Consider the following 17062-nt stretch of genomic DNA (forward strand, 5'->3'; position numbering starts at 1 on the left):
ACAGAACCTCACAGCGTTGTCTTCTGGAGACTTTCAAGTTGAAGTCCAGTTCCAACTTCAGCCAACATTTAAGTGGAAACCCCTCAAGATGAGAAATAGCTACAACCCAAATTACATCAGATTGGGACTCCAGAGACTCTGTTGTGCTCGCCTTCCACAGTGCTAGATATTATTGCCAACACGGGGGCACTGCCGGGGGCTGGGGGTCTCTGGGTGTAGCGTGGGCATGTTTGGTGATAAAACAAAAGTGGCAGCTGCAACATTTGGCATCTATTTGGACTCTATGATGTGGCAGGTTAAGTATTGTACATACGTTCCTTCATTTAACCCTCCCAGAAAACCAGTGAGGCAACTGTTCTCCCACTTCTTAGATGAGCAAACCAAGGCTCAAAGAGGTGGTCACATGCCTAATGATTGCTACAGCATGTTTCCGTTGTCATCAAGTCAGTTCCAACACATGGTGACCCCTTATGTTAAAGAGTAGAGCTGCTCCCTAGGGTTTTCTTGGCCATATGGAAACAGATTGCCCGGCCTTTCTTCTGTGGTGCCACTAGGTGGGTTCAAATCTCCAAACTTTAGGTTAGTGGTGAAGTTCAAACTGTTTGTGCCACCGAGGGACCTTGGTACAGCAAAAGTAGAGTGAAAAGACAAACAGCGCAATATCCAACAAACAAACATAGTACCATTCCAGTAAGTTCTCGTTGTTGGCCTGAATTAGCCACGATTGGATTCTGTTATCTGCAGCCAAAGGAATCTTAAACGCAGAAACACTGGTGCTGTGCACCAGAAGGTGGAACTGATTTCAGAAGGGAAAGGAAGCCAGGTCTGGCAGCAGCAGGCCTACCCGCAAATGGTGTTGGCTCCCCAGCTGAAACTGTGTGGGTTGTAGGCTGTGAGGATTTGTCAAAGAAAACTTTTTAAGGTAGGTTAAGGGGTTTTTAGATTCTAAAACCCAAGTCTTCATTTACTCATTCCCTGTATGGGACTGTAACTGTGCTTCTCAGCTTTGGGTTCGTATAAACACGTCCTATAAACAGCATCTTGGTACACCTGGTCTCATATGAAGCCAGGCAGCTTTTCACATGACCATGCTGACCCCGCCCCGACCCCCCAGGCTCTGACTTCATTGGTTTGCAGTGGGGCCCAGCATGACTTCTTTTGAAAGCTCCCCTGGAGGTTCTGATGTGCAGCTGGGGGCTGAGGACTGGGGCGCTGTCCTTCTGTCTGTCTGAGCCCCACCCTGCGCTTCTGCAGCCGAGAGGAGTGGTGGGCGCGGGGAAGGGAGGTTGAGGCCTCCGTTTTCATCTGACAAGGTGAGGCATCCCACTCACAGACCAATGCAACCTTGGGCACTTGCTGTTCCCAGTAGTTCTACTTTCAGGAAAATAGGGACAAAGGGGTTGAGCACATTCGGCCACCAGGGGGCAGCAAGTGCACACCAAATGGCCGCCCCCACTGAAAGGAAACCTGAGCCAACTCAAAGTCCCAAATCTTCTTTATACTCATTGCCATCGAGTTGATTCCCTGACTCATAGCAACCCTGTAGGACAGAGTAGAACTGCCCCGTTGGGTGTCCAAGGTTGTCATCTTTACCGAAGCTGACTGCCACATCTTTCTCCTGTGGAGCACCTGGTGGGTTTGAAACCATCGACATTTTGGAGAGCAGCTGAGCACTTAGCCATCAGGGCTTTGTATGAAGATGAAGAAAATGAGGGCCACAGAGGGAAAGCCTGTGAATCCGAAGTCACATGAATAGAACTGATTCCTGCCCCATCTTTCAGTGAACACCTCCTGCCTGCCAAGCCCTGGGCTAGGCACCGGGGATCCAAAAATGAACAAGTCTCTGCCCTGTAGGGGAGGCAGACTCCCAAGCAGATGGTTCTACGTAATGGGTAGAGTATTACCAGATGGGCTTATGAGGAACGGGAAAACGGTTTCTGCTGGGAGATCCTTCATTTATTGGGTCACTCAACACCTGCTGTGTTGGTGCGTGCTGCCCACCAGGCTCTGCTAGGCACAGGGGCCACACTTGGACCACACTGACCCTCCTGCCCTCTTGGAGCGTCCAGTCTACCTCAGGACGCACACAAGTGGGCAGGGTTACGAGAGCGGCCAGCACAAGGTGCTCTGGGAGGGCAGTCAAGGGACAGCTGTCCAGGTCTTTGAGCTGAGGTCTTTATAAGTGAAAGTCAGCCAATGGCAAGGGGGTGGGCTTGTTTGATCTGATTCAAACCAACCAATCTAAAACAACCAACCAACCCAACCACAGCCAATGACGAGTCCCTGAGGGGACTTTGAATTAATATGGTTAATTTTGTTCAGTGTAATAACAGTATCGTGGTCATTTTTTTTTTTTTAAAGTCTTTATCTTTTAGGGATGCATCCTGAAATCTTTGCAGGTGACATAATACAACATCTGGGATTTCAGAAAAATTGGAATGGGGGAAGGGCAGGGAAGGAAATGAAGCTGGCCCTGGTTGGTATTTGCTGAAGCTGGTGATGGCTACCAGGGTTCTCTGAACTATGCTTCCAATTTGTAGATGTTTAAAGTTTTCCATAATAAAAAAGTTAAAACACAAAATTAAAATGTAAACAATAGTAGCTTGTGAAAGAGCATATGCACAGTCTCTGAGTTGGGTTGGAAGAACTGGCCGTAGTTCTGTGAGGTTGGCACGTGTGCAAGCTGCCATTTAGAGCTGAGCCTTGGAGCACCAGCAGCCGCTTCCCAGCACGGAAGGGCAGGGAGGCTTCCCTTTCTAGGGACACCCCTGGGCCACGTCAGCATGTGCAAATGTGACGCTGTGGGCCTGGGCTGTGGGGTGGGACACAGGGAGGGTGGGCTGTCAAGAATCCTAAAGGATTCCTACTTCTCCACTTTCCCCACTGCAAAGTAGGCTACTTTATATGGTGGCTACAGGTTTTTCTTTTGGCATTTTGAAAAACTAGCAACTCTTTTTTTTCTTTTTGTAGAATTCATTTGAAGTGAAAAAGAGAGGAAGAAAGCTCAGCCAAGAAAGTGATTTGGCTTAGAGTGTTTGGAGTAGAAGTAGCATCCCAGGCAGGCAGGCGCGTGGGAGGCTGGTGGTGCTCACGAGCTTCCGGGCCCAGCCTGCCCCTAGCCAGCACACCGTCGGCCTGCCAGCCCTCGGGTCAGCACCAGCAAGCCCCTTGGTGACTAGCACCTGGCACGGGCCAGGGGATCTTAGAGTCGGCCTGTGCTTCTCATACACCCATTGAGGATCCCTTGCCACCTCGCTGGCCATGGCCGTCCAGTCGTTGGGGAGGCAAGAGCAGGGCCCTTCCTGGGCCACTCACCCGTCAGCTGTGGAGGTGGGCCATCGCCCAGGGAACACTCAGACTGGTCTGCAATGCAGGATCATGAGGCTGCCACACCCAGCTCACAGGTAGGTGATGGAGATGATGACGGTGCGAGGTCTCTGCAAGCTGTCAGTGTTATTGTTAGTTACTGCCAAGTCATCTCCGACTCCTGGCGACCCGTGTGTGCAGAGCAGAACTGCTCCCTGGGGTTTTCAAGGCTGTGACCTTTCGGAAGCAGATCACCAGGCCTGTCTCCCGAGGCTCCTCTGGGTAGGTTTGAACTGCCAACCTTTCAGTTTGCAGTCAAGCGCTTAACTGTTTGTGCCACCCAGGGAGGGACCCTGACAGCTGGAAAGTGCTGACAAAGCTTCCTTGGAAGTGTTCATTGGCAGGGGTGGCTTTGTCGTGAGGCTTTCTGTTCTGAGTATTAAACTGCTCAGGAAGGAGCAGCTGAAATCCCGTGGAATTCGTTTCAGCTGGAATTTATCAACTAAGTAACTGTGCCCTGAGAAAGCCTTGCGGAAATTAAAAAAGTAAACTGAATCTTTGCCTGGTGATTTACCTCCCAAACCAGAGTTCCTTAATCTTCAGGGAAGTTTTTATTTCCATTTATATTTGATCTTCAGTGAGCCGTACCTTCTGATTTTATTTTTGAAATTCTTCGTCTCTCAGTCTATCATACAGTGTAGGATCTGTAAGCCAGTGTTTACGTGCAACTGATAAACCCAGTGGAAGGTCTATTACTGTGTCCTTTTCAATAAAAAATAACCCGCCCCGTCCTCTGAATCTCGCTTTTCTGCATTTAGATTTTTGAGTATCAGTTTCCGTGAAAGCTGGACACGCATGCACGGAGGCACTCACACATCTACACTGGGTGTGTGCAGATATGACATGGAGTGTAAATGAGAAAAAGAAAATTAAAATGGCATTGCAGGGGCAAAGATTTTGCCAGGAGATTCAGGAACCTAATAGAGAAAGTGGAAACCCTGGTGGTGTTGTGGTCAAGAGCTACAGCTGCTAACCAAAAGGCCAGCAGTTCGAATCTACCAGGCACCCCTTGGAAACCCTATGGGGCAGTTCTACTCTGTCCTGTAGGGTCGCTATGAGTTGAGATTGGCTCGAGGGCAACAGGTAATAGAGAAAGTAACGTCTTCCTGTTTTGCGAAAGGAATAGTGGTGAGGTGGCCCTGATTTTGTCCCTCCAAAGCAAGAGCAGCAAACAGTGTTTCCACCGCTGACCCGAACGTCACAGCCTTGGCGTTATACAGAGTGGGCGGGGTGATGTCAGCCCTCGCCCCAGAATCCCTTAGGACACGCGTTCTTGTGCAGGGACAGCCAGGAGCAGCGCCACCTGCCAAAGAATGAAGAGTTCCACCTGCTCTGAGTCTCCAGCAAACAGACTGGGTCGTGGGACTCGGTCAGTGTCATTGGCATGCCCAGCCAAGGCCCAGAAAGTTCTTTGTGCCCACTTAGAGAACTGGGCAGGTTTCATGGAGAAATGCATCCACACCTTAAAGAAAGTGACTGGGACAGTGAATATAAACACATCTATTTATATCCACTTGAAAGAGACAGACCCATGTCACATTAACACACAGGCTCTCTCACTCTGAGGCCCAGGCCATGAGGGGATCAGGGGAGGGGGCATCATGAAAGAGCACAAACCAGTGTGTGTGTATGTGTGTGTGCATGTATTCACATGTACACACACCCCCCCCACACATCACACGCACATACACACCCATCATACATACCACATACATACCACATACACACCGGTCATACATACCACATACACACCTGTCATACATACCACATACACACCCCTATACACACCACACTCCACACACACACCACACGTACCTCACACATACCACACGCACACCCACATACACGCATCCATGCCCCTCACATGCTCCACACCCCCACATACCACAACGCATACCCCATATACATACATCCACCCCCTTAAACACCCACACACCCCACACATTCACACCCACACACCCCACACATTCACACCCACACATAACACACCCACACACCCCACACATACCCCCCACATACCAGATACACACATCTATATTCCCCCTATACCCCACACACATCTCACATACTATACATACACCTATACACACCACACACACAACACTACACACACCACACATACACCACACACAGTACATACACCACACACACTACACACATGTACCACACACTACATACACCACACACCACACATAATCACACACAGACCACGCACACCACACAGATATACCACACACACCATACACACACATCACATACACACATCACACACACCACACATACACACACCACACATGCTACACATACTACACACACCACACACATGTACCACACATACCACACACATGTACCACACATACCACACACGTACCACACACACCACACATATGTACCACACACACCACACACATATCACACACACTACACACACCACACACACGTATCACACACACTGCCCACACAGACCACGCCCACCACACACACACACTCCCCACCCAAGGTCTGGGTTGAGCTCTGCTGAGCCTCCACGGGAATTCCTGTCGTCAGAATCTGTACCAGCACTGCCTCCCCTCCTGTGGAACTGCTGTTTCCTGAGGGATTGTTACATCCTTCGCAGCGTTTGTCCTAGCTGCAGTGTGAGGTGGGTAGGGCAGCTATTGTCTATCTGATGGACAACAGAAGAGACTCAGAGAGGTTAACTGGCTTGTCCAAGGCCACACAGTCAGTGAACAGCGGAGCCAGGAGTGGAGATTCCCAGACCTTTCCACTCTGCCTGCTGCCTAGACCTCCTGCCTTCATTCTTCCCTCCCTCCCGTTCTCTTTCCTTTTCTCCCTCACTCTTGTCCATTTTATGGAAGTATAACATGCATACAGAAAAATATAACACAAACAAAAGTGTTCAGCTCAACGAATTTCCACAGAGAGAGCACACTGTGTAACTAGCTTCATGACCGAGAACCGGAGTGCTCCAGCTCTCTGAAGCCCCACGACCTCAAGAGGAACTTTCCTGGCTTCTAACACTAGAGATTTGCTTTACTTTTCCTTCATGAACTTTCCACAGATGGAGTATCCAGCATGACTCGGTACATGCCTGTGAGATTTGTCCACATTGTTGTGTGTAGTTGTGGCATGCTCATTCTCATTGCTGTGTGGTGCTCTGCTAGGTGACAACACCGTGCTCTACTTCTCCTTTCGGCTGTAGATGGGTGTTTGACTTGTAACCAGTTTGGGGGCCATTGTGAATTCTGCTGTTACGAACACCCTTGTGTACGGCTTTGGTGAACGGGTATACAAGTCTCTGTTGGACACGTAACCTGAGAGCGGAATTGCTGGGTCACGCAGGATGTATTTGTTGAGCTTTTTTTTTTTTTAGGAGATACTGCAAATGGTTTTACAACTGGGCTGTGCACACTGCCTACAGCTTCAGCAGCAAGTCTGGTGTGAAACGTGGTGTGAACGTCCCAGCCCCTCTGTTTATCCTGACTGTGGGTCTTCCCCTTCCTCTCCGGTATTCTAAATCTAACCAGCATCTCTATTCCAGGAAAGGGTGGAGAGAAAGAATTATTGGGGTTATTTTGGGAGCTGAGTTATTTATTCCTAGAGAGAGCACGCGTGTATGTGTGTGATGGGGGTAGGAATGAATCAGACATATCTGATTACCTAATTTTAAAAGTTTCCCAATTATCAGACACAAACACCCATCAGCATAAACCACAATCCAAAATCAGCAGCCCTGGAGCCTGAGTGATCTGCTCTTTTGTACGATGTAGGACTCTGTTCTCCTATTGGCATGGATCATTCGCAGTTGATTGTATATGATACTTAGAGAAACAAGCCCCTAAGTACATGATGACGAATCGCCCGTCCGCTTTCTCCACGCTGGGGAGGGAGTGAACTGCGTTTACTTTGCAGAGACAATGTTTGCGTTCATTCCACAGATAAGAAAATAACCAGTCACTGTTGCGTTTACCCCGACTCATGGTGCCCCCACGTCTGTCAGAGTGGAACTGTGCTCTATAGGGTTTTCAATGGCTGGTTTTTTGGAAGCAGATCTCTAGGGCTTTCTTCTGAGGTACCTCTTGGTGAACTTGAACCTCTAACCTTTTGGTTAACAGCCCAGGGCATTAACCATTTGACCACTCAGGGACTCCTCTATAGGTTAACCTGAAGTCATACTGGAGTAGGGTGGATCCTAATCCAATATGAGTGGTGTCCTTATAACAGAGAAGACACACAGAGACAGACAGAGAGACAGGGGAAAGACAGTCATGTAAAGGTGCAGCTACAAGCTAAGGAACGCCAAGGATCATCGGCTGTCACCAGAAGCTGGGAGAGAGAGCCTGGAACAGATTCCCTCAGAGCCTCAGAAGGAGCCAACATGGCCGACAGCCTGGTCTCGGACTTCCAGCCTCCGGAACTGAGAGACGGTAAATTTCTGTTGTTATAAGACACGCGCTTTGTGGTGTTTCATCGCAGCAGCCCCAGGAGATTAAGACACAAGGAGAGCCCATCACACATCTGAGGGGCAGGCTGGTCACAAAGGGGAGGAATGTGGTTGTTGAGAGTGGAACCGGGCTCAGGGAGAGTACACGCCAGAAAGGGAGGTTTCGCCTCCACATTGGAGAGAGCTTTCATGGACCAGGACTGAACAATGGGCGGCAGCCCATGTCCATGGGAGGCCCTCAGAGGCAGTGCGGACCCTCCGGAAGGTCATTGTGGGTATTCACAGATAGGGGGTGGACGTGGGTGACCCCTCAGTGCCCCCACCTCTGGGATGTCTGACACATCAGGCCACACTTGTTGCACCCTGAGTCAGCCAGGTGACGATAGCAGATCCCAGGCCCAGTTAATGTCCCAGGAAGGGGACAGCGATCAACTGGCTCTTTTTAACCCTCACCCCACCCCAGCGTTCCCCATCCATCCCTTGTTCCTGTGTGTCTCTCACTGATAATTCTGTGGAAAAGTCGGAGTGCAGGCCACTTACTGTTTGGGAAAATGGTAAACAAAGATAAGAGCCTTAAGCACTGGAATTTATTTTGTATCCACTCAGCCTAAAAGCACTGTGGGTTAAATTTAGAAAGCGGCTTCAGACCCCTGCCACCCCCTGCTTCCTGCCTGCTCTCCCAGTGCTCCCTCCTGGCTGACTGTGAGCTGGGTAAATGTTCTTGAAAAGCCCAGAAGTCTGTGGCGTCCGCCGCCTGGATGTTTGTAACAACGGATCATGCCAGGGCCTGGGACTGGGAGGAGGGGCTGTTCCCCCTGGTCACCAGCTCTGCTCTCGGCAGCCGGGCAAGCAGCCTTTCTACCCAAACATTTACCCAGACGTCGTCCCCCCTCAACTGTCATGAGGTGAGATGCCCCCAAGGGAACAGCTGCCTTTCAGCAGACCACCTTACGATTTATTTACAGAGGTCTCCCGGTCTCCCTCACAGCCCGGGGATTTGTAATTGAAGGGCTCTTTTTCCCCTGTGTAGGTTAAATCCCTCTGCAGCCGGCTCCAAGAACCCGTGGCAAGCCTTTTGTTGGCCTGGAATTCTGCAGTATTGAATATTGTTTGAAATAAGCGAACCATTGTCTGGGCTCAGAATTTTCTGGTTAGATAGAGATCGCCACTGTGGCGTGATTGATGGTGGCAGTATTTTTCAGCTCATCTCAAGGTTCTGGCTGCCAGCTCAGCCTTTTTCACATGTCAGAAGCAGGGAGGTCTAGGCTCAACCTTAAAAACAAACAAAACAAAACAAAAAACGAACTGTTTTGCCCAAGCATGATGTCCAGAGGCCTACATGATGTCTGCTACCAGATTATAACAACTGCCAGGAAGTGAGGTGCATCAGTGTGGCCAGTTTAGGGGAAAAGAGAGCAGGACCAGTGGTCTCAGCTGATACTAGATGGGGAGGTCAGCTCAGACCAAAGAATAGAGAGAAATACAACGTGGCCCATCCATACGGTGGCGTGTTCCTTGGCCATAAACAGAAATGAAGTCCTGATACGTGCCTCAACATGGATGGACCTCAAAAGTGTCCTGTGGAGTGAAGTAAGGTACAAAAGGGCAAATATGGAGCCCACATATCTGAGAGACCCAGAAGCGGCAAGTACACAGACGGAAAGTCGGTCAGTGGTTAGCCAGGGGTTGGGGGGAGCAGGGAGGGGAGTTATTGATTAACGGGCACAGAGTTTCTCTCTGGGGTGATGAAGAAGTTTTAGAAACAGTGGCGGTGGTTGCGCAAAGTGGTAAGTGTAATCAATGCCACTGAATTATACGCGTAAAAATGATTAAAACGGTAATTTTTGTTGTTAGAGGTATTTTACCACAATTAAAACATTAAATTCTCAGTCTCTGGGGGTGAAGAAGCCCAGCAACACCCTAGTTCTGAGCGCTGTGATGGACAGAAGTACAGGCAGCTGGGAACACCCAGGCCTCATGGGGGAACCGCAGGGGTGGGGGGGTCTCATGGGGCCTGGGGACCTGGTGGGGGCCTCATGGAGGAAGCAGTGGGAGACAGGGGCTGGGGTGTGGGGGCCAGAAAGGTTTCTAGAGAAGGTGAGGTGCCCTGCTGAAGCAATGTTCAAGAAATATTTGTGTTCCTTCACATGGAAACAAAAGCACTTAAACAAGGTGTTGGAAGACAACTGAGGTGCTCCCTGGCAGCCAGCTGTTTACTGCCCTTTAGCTGGAGTTCGGAAAGTATCCCTCTGCTGGTCTCACCCACGTGTCCAGGCGGCGTGTTAATTACAGGTTCGGGTGTTGGGAGCTTAGGGACCCTGCTGCCTTGTGGCCATGTCTGCCCCTCCTGTACCGCCCACGGCACACACACTGGCCTTGCTGCATCCTTGTCACCTGAGGCCACTCGGAGGGGACAGATGGGCCCCTAGGAGGTGGGCAGCCCCGGGAGGGCCCTGAGCTCAGGGCCAGGGCTGTGGCACGTTTCCAGGGTCTGGTATCCAGGTGGCCAGGGCCCACCTGAAAAGATGGGGGAGAGGGCAGGTCCACACCTTTGCCCAGGTGCGGGGCAGGGGGCAGGGAGGAAGCCCAGCCCTTGGGGGAGGAGACACCAGAGGTGCCCTTACAGATGGGCCTGGGACCACAGGGTATGGGCAGAGGGGCCCACAGGACCTCGGGTTTGGAGCCATGCAGAGCCAGGATGGGAGCTCTAGCGGGGAGGGCTAGAGGTACTGGGATGCCTTGGAGCAGAGAGACAGTGAGTTTCTGTCATTTGAAACCATGCACCTTGTGGTATTTTGTGAGGCCAGCCCTAGGTAGGAAGTAACCTACTTCCTGGACTCAGGGAGAACCGGTGGCAACAACGGTTACTAGTATCAAGTTTTCTCTTGGCACTGACAGTCCCATCCCTTACTTGTCATGTTGATTCTAACTCACAGTGACCCAGTAGAACTGCTCCATAGGGTTCCCAAGGCAGTGATCTTTATGGAAGCTGACTGCTACATCTTTCTTCTGAGGAGCAGCTGGTGGATTCCAACGGCCAACCTTTTGGTTAGCAGCCAGTGCTTAACTAGTGCACCACCAGGGCTCCTTGTGCCCATCCCAGTGGAGAACATACCGAAGGGTCACTGTGCAGACTGCTGAGACACCAAAACAGTGAGACACAGTTATGGGGGGCAGGGAGCGGGGGCAGGGATGGTGAGGTGGCGGGGCAGAGGAATAGGCTACAGATCAAAGGACAAGGACCCAGATGAGTTAATTCAAACTTTGATATACATCAGGGCAATGCTATTAGCAATGACATAAATTTAGATCAGAAATGACAAGAATCTTGGAAGTTTTAGAATATGGAGTGATAACAAAATGATATTGGAGTAAGATAATTATGTAAAATAAAACAAAAAATGTGGATCCCAGCCATGCATGACTGTAACTTGGAGCCCAGGGAAATGGGTAGGGAAGAGAAAGAGCCCTAGAAGGAAACCAGCCTCAGGATCTGAGGAGGGAGAACTACCTTTTATTCCTAGTTTGGCTACAAATTATCAAAATGAACTGAGAAGATCTCCTAAGGCATCTGAACCTGTTTTCCTCGTTTGTAAAGTGGATTTTTTTTTTTTAAAGCTTTTCATTCCCTCTCCTGAGCTGTGACCTTCTAACCCAGTATTTTTCAAACTGTAAGTTGTGATCTTTTAGGGGTTTATAAATTCAATTTAGGGGGTTAAGACCAGCATTTAGAAAAATGAAAAAGACTAGAACATAATAGAATATATTACAATACAAAGTTACATATTGTTTCATAAAATTTTCATCTCTGTTACATACGTATATGTGCTCTGGGTTGAATTGTAAAGTATATTTCTCAGATGGGTTATGGTCAAAACAGTTTGAAAAACACAGCTCTAAACCCCCCAGTGCTGCAGGAGAGTCTGGGTGTGCTGCGTGCCTTGGTTTCCTCTTTGCCCCGGCACCTCTACAGTCTTGTTCCTCTGATTCAGTGTTCCTTGGAGCCGGCCCCCACCAGACAGAAAGATACCAGGGTCTCCAAGGTTGGCGTCCTGCCCTACGCAAAGGTCCCCTTGGCCCTGCCAGTAAAGTGCTAGAAGGTTCAGCCACTTCTGAAGCATAGAAGTTGCCAGACTTAGCAAATAAAAACACTGGCACCTAGTTAAATTTGCATTTCAAATAAACAACCTATAATTTTTTTGTACAAGTATGTTTCAAATATAGTATGCGACATACTTAAACTAAAAAATTATTTGTTGTTTTCCTGAAGCACACATTTAACCAGGCACCTGTATTTTGTCTGGCAACCCTAAGTAAGTATTAAACAAGCGATAAACAGGCAGGAATGTTTCAAAAGATTGTTGTTAAGTGCCACTGAGTCATTTGCTACCCATAATGACCCTGTGTAAAACAGAACGAAACACTGCGGCGTCCTGTGCCATCTTCAGTCCAATTTGCTATGCTTGAGCCCACCATTGCAGCCATGGTGTCAATCCATCTTGCTGAGAGTCTTCCTCCTTTTCACTGACCCTCTACCAAGCATGATGTCCTTCCTCAGGGACTGGTCCCTCCTGATAACATGTTCAAAGTATGTGAGATGAAGTCTCGCCGTCCTGGCTGCCAGAGAGCACTCTGGCTGTACTTCTTCCAAGACAGATTTGTTCGGTCTTCTGGTAGTCCATGGTATATTCAAATACTCTTCATCAACACCATAATTCAAAGGCATCAATTCTTTTTCATTCTTCCTTATTTATTACCCAGCTTTCGCATGGCTTGAGTCAGGTGTACCTTAGTCCTCAAAGTGACATCTTTGCTTTTCAACACTTTAAAGAGATCTTTTGCAGCAGATTCGTACAGGGCAATATGCTGTTTGATTTCCTTACTGCTGCTTCCGTGGGCATTGATTGCAGATCCAAGTAAAATGAAACACTTGACAACTTCAATATTTTTTCCGTTTATCATGATGCTGGTTATTCGTCCAGTTGTGAGGACTTTTGTTTTCTTTATGTCGAGGTGTAATCCATACTGAAGGCTGTGGTCTTTGATCTTCATCAGTAAGTGCTTCAAGTCCTCTTCACTGTCAGCAAGGTTGTATCATCTGTATAATATATATCCTGGGTTGTTAATGAATCTTCCTCCAATCCTGATCCCGCATTCTTTTTCTATAGTCCATTCAAAAATGAAGTATATGAAGAAAATTAAGACTTGTAAATGCCCCAAACTACAAAACTTTTTGCTTTCCTATTTTTATGATCATGAATTAACAGCTGTATTGTATTATGCAAATTTATGTTAAGTTATTCACTATCTGTCATCACGCTCCAATGAAAATTGTATATGTGACATTTAGGAAAAATGACATCTTCTGATAACAGTTTTGCCCTGTGTTTTGGGGGCGCCGATTACCTTGGGCTCGCCTGAGTGCTGTAGCCACAGAGGTTCAGAGCTGGGGTCTTGGTGAGTAAATCGTTGGATTACTAATGGTCTGTTTAGAACCTTCCAGAACAATCCTAGTGAGTGGCCAGTGGTTGCAGCTCTTCATTTTAATGCCTTTCAGAAGAAACACAGCTTGGTGTTGAAATAGCAGGAGAGAGCCTCCCTGCCTTTCAGCTCAGGTTTGGCTCTCTCCTACATATAAGCACTGTGCGGGGTGAAGGAGGCTTAATCAGACAGGCAAGGAGGGAAAGTATTTGATCTTTAGCCTGTCTTCATGTTTCTTGGTGGTTAGACACAAAGGGGAAAAAGCAATGCTGCTGCTCTCTTTCTATAGCGTAGTGAACGTCGAGCAGTTGGCTAATTTAATATTCGGAGCATTATTGGATAGGCCTCACTTTCAGCCCGATTTACTGAATTTTTTGACTGGTGACTGTCTACCTCTTGGAGGGTACTGACACCCCACTAGCATTTTTGTTTTAGCTGGGTTTTATGGGTTGAAATGTGTCCCCAAACAAGGTATGTTGGAGTCCTAACCCCCTGTACTTGTGACTCGGTTTGGAGATGGGGTCTTTGCAAAAGTTATCGCTTAGGTTAACTTGAGGTCATAGTGGGATAGGGTGGATCCTAATCTTATATGACTGATGTCTGTATAAAAAAGGAGAAGAGAAGGGTAGGGAGACAGAGGAAGGGAGCCATGTGACGCCGCAGCTGCAAGCCAAGGAGCTTCAGGAGCTCCTAGGAGCTGGGAGAGAAGCCTGGAGCAGATTCTCCCTCAGAGCCTCAGAAGGAATCAACAAGACCAGCACCCTGATCTCGGACTCCCAGCCTCCAGAGCTGTGAGAGAGAGAATACATTTCTGTTCTCACAAGCCCCCTAGTTTGCTGTATTTTGTTGTGGTCGTGCTAGGAAACTGTTATGTCTCAGGAAAGACAGCTTTCAGCGCAGTCATCATATATGGACCCGCTATCTAACTTTAATCTGGATTTCTAGACTCACAGCTATGTACTGGAGAAAAACATGTTTTTCCTCAGTGGTTAAAACCAGGATGTGAAACCATGTGCCCCAAGGGGCCTTGACCAAGTGGCCACCCGCACCCCTCCAGACACACGTGCTCGGGAAGAATGCTGCCTGCTGCTGTTGCCGACAGTGTCTTTTTGCAGGAGTGATAAAGACAGTTCATGGGAGCAGCGTCTGACCGTGATGTGAACATCCTGTGAAACTACCTGCAGCCACCAGCTCTGACTGTGCGTAGTCAGTACCCAGTCACTGCGCGGTGACTGTGACATCCACTGATCTCCGTGTCAGTACCCAGTCACTGCGCGGTGACTGTGACATCCACTGATCTCCGTGTAGTCAGTACCCAGTCACTGCGCGGTGACCGTGACATCCACTGATCTCCGTGTAGTCAGTACCCAGTCACTGCACGGTGACTGTGACATCCACTGATCTCTGTGTCAGTACCCAGTCACTGCGTGATTATTATAACATCCACTGATCTCCGTGTAGTCAGTACCCAGTCACTGCGCGGTGACCGTGACATCCACTGATCTCCGTGTCAGTACCCAGTCACTGCGCGGTGACCGTGACATCCACTGATCTCCGTGTCAGTACCCAGTCACTGCGCGGTGACTGTGACATCCACTGATCTCCGTGTCAGTACCCAGTCACTGTGTGATTATTATAACATCCACTGATCTCCGTGTAACTGCCCTCCTGTGGGTTGGTTCCTCTTTTTACCCCTCAGAATACTTGCATAATGAAACTGCCCTGGGACTACCTGGTTCCATTTGTGATGGGCTACGTAGTTCCCCAATTGCAGTTATTTTAAACTCTTAACAAACCTCTGTCTTCCCCTGAAACAGCATTCATGTTTTTCTCTACAACATAGCTAAAACAAAAACAAATTTTTTTTTTAATTGTGGAATCCGGCCGTGGAAGAAATTCCTGCATCTGTTTGGGGGGGGGGCGGCAAAATCCTGCTAAGAGCTTATTACATCCCCAGAACTGAAGCAGAAGCTCAGAGGAGGGTGAGGAGGAGGAGGAGGAAGAGGAGGAGGAGGGTGAGGAGGAGGAGGAGGAAGGTGAGGAGGAGGATGGTGAGGAGGAGGAGTAGGGAGAGGAGGAAGAGGAGGAGGAGGGTGAGGAGGAGGAGGAGGAAGGTGAGGAGGAGGAGGAAGGAGAGGAGGAGGACAGTGAAGAGGAGGAGGAGGGAGAGGATAGAAGGAGGAGGGAGAGGAGGAAGAGAAGGGAGAAGAGGAGGAGGAAGGTGAGGAGGAGGAGGAAGGAGAGGAGGAGGACAGTGAAGAGGAGGAGGAGGGAGAAGATGGAAGGAGGAGGAGGGAGAGGAGGAGGAGGAAGAGGAGGAGGAGGGAGAGGAGGAAGAGGAGGAGGAGGGAGAGGAGGAAGAGGAGGAGGAGGGTGAGGAGGAGGATGGTGAGGAGGAGGAGGAGGGAGAGGAGGAAGAGGAGGAGGAGGGAGAGGAGGAAGAGGCGGAGGAGGGTGAGGAGGAAGGTGAGGAGGAGGACAGTGAAGAGGAGGAGGAGGGAGAGGATGGAAGGAGGAGGGAGAGGAGGAAGAGAAGGGAGAGGAGGAGGAGGAAGGTGAGGAGGAGGAGGCAGGAGAGGAGGAGGACAGTGAAGAGGAGGAGGAGGGAGAGGATGGAAGGAGGAGGAGGGAGAGGAGGAGGAGGCGGGAGAGGAGGAGGATGAGGGATGAGACGCTCTTTCTACAGCTGCTGACTCTGGATTTTCTGACAAACGGCTAAGGAAGGTGAATTCCAAGTTGGGGGCCTGTGTTGCCTCACAGGAGAGGGAAGGGTTTCATGGTCGCTAGGTCTCCCAGCTGAGGAGGGAAAGGCCTTCAGAACCTGATGAGGACCACTGGGAATGCTGTTTCTGAAAATTTGTATCCAAGATGGCGGCGAGGACCACAGAATGGGTTAAACCCAGGGGCCACTTCACATGGACATGAATGAAATCTCCAGAAGAAACTTGGCTTGCGTCTCTAAAGGCTTTGAGATGTGATGTAGGAAGTAAGATTTGGGCCACGGGTTGTCCTGCTAGATATGGTGTGTGTCACCAGAATTCTCACAGAGCTCAGAGGAGGCCGAGGAGGAGGACAGAGAGCAGGGTGTGTTTGTTGGGACACCCACAGACCTGCCTAAGCGAGATCTGAGCCAAATTTTGAGGGAGAGGGAGAAAAAAGCTACTAGATACAGTGACAGATGACAGGTTTGATGTGTTACTTATTCCTGAGGGAAGAGGCTGGCTGTCTGAAACCCAAGGGACAAAATGAAGAGAAGAGTCCCTGATCTGGTGGGTTTTACATAGAAAACATCATTTTTCATGGAAATATCAATAGAATTTTATTTTAAGACACACAAGGGCAGACAGGAAACCCTGGTGGCGTAGTGGTTAAGCGCTATAGCTGGTAACCAAGAGGTCAGCAGTTCGAATCTGCCAGGGCCCCTTGGAAACTCTGTGGGGCAGTTCTACTCTGTCCTGTAGGGTTGCTATGAGTCAGAATCGACTCGACGGCAGTGGGTTTGGTTTTTGGTAAGGGCAGATAAGGAGAATATAAATTTGTCAAATGTTAAGTTAGAAGAAACAGTATACTTCTTGGCTCAGGGTTTTTCCTTTCTTTTGCTGTATATTTTTATGTGCTATGATCCGTGTATTGGTTGTTGAAGTAAATTGATTTCTTGTTTATTTATGGTAAAGACTGGCATATCTTGACTCATAAGGGTTTCTTAGTTGTTTAAAACTTAAGGTCCCAGTAAAACGTGCTGTTTACTCTGAGAATGCCCCTAGGCACTTG

The 17062-nt window shown here is 49.0% G+C and overlaps 1 protein-coding gene across 2 annotated transcripts in view; it reads right to left on the reverse strand.

Moving 5' to 3' along the window:
* The window catches only part of TBXAS1 (thromboxane A synthase 1), a 174952-nt gene that overhangs the window by 13961 nt on the left and 143929 nt on the right, over positions 1-17062 (reverse strand). The gene's annotated exons all lie outside the window — the stretch shown is intronic.

The sequence above is a fragment of the Elephas maximus genome, chromosome 8, assembly GCF_024166365.1.
Source record: "Elephas maximus indicus isolate mEleMax1 chromosome 8, mEleMax1 primary haplotype, whole genome shotgun sequence".
NCBI classification, from domain to species: Eukaryota; Metazoa; Chordata; class Mammalia; order Proboscidea; family Elephantidae; genus Elephas; species Elephas maximus.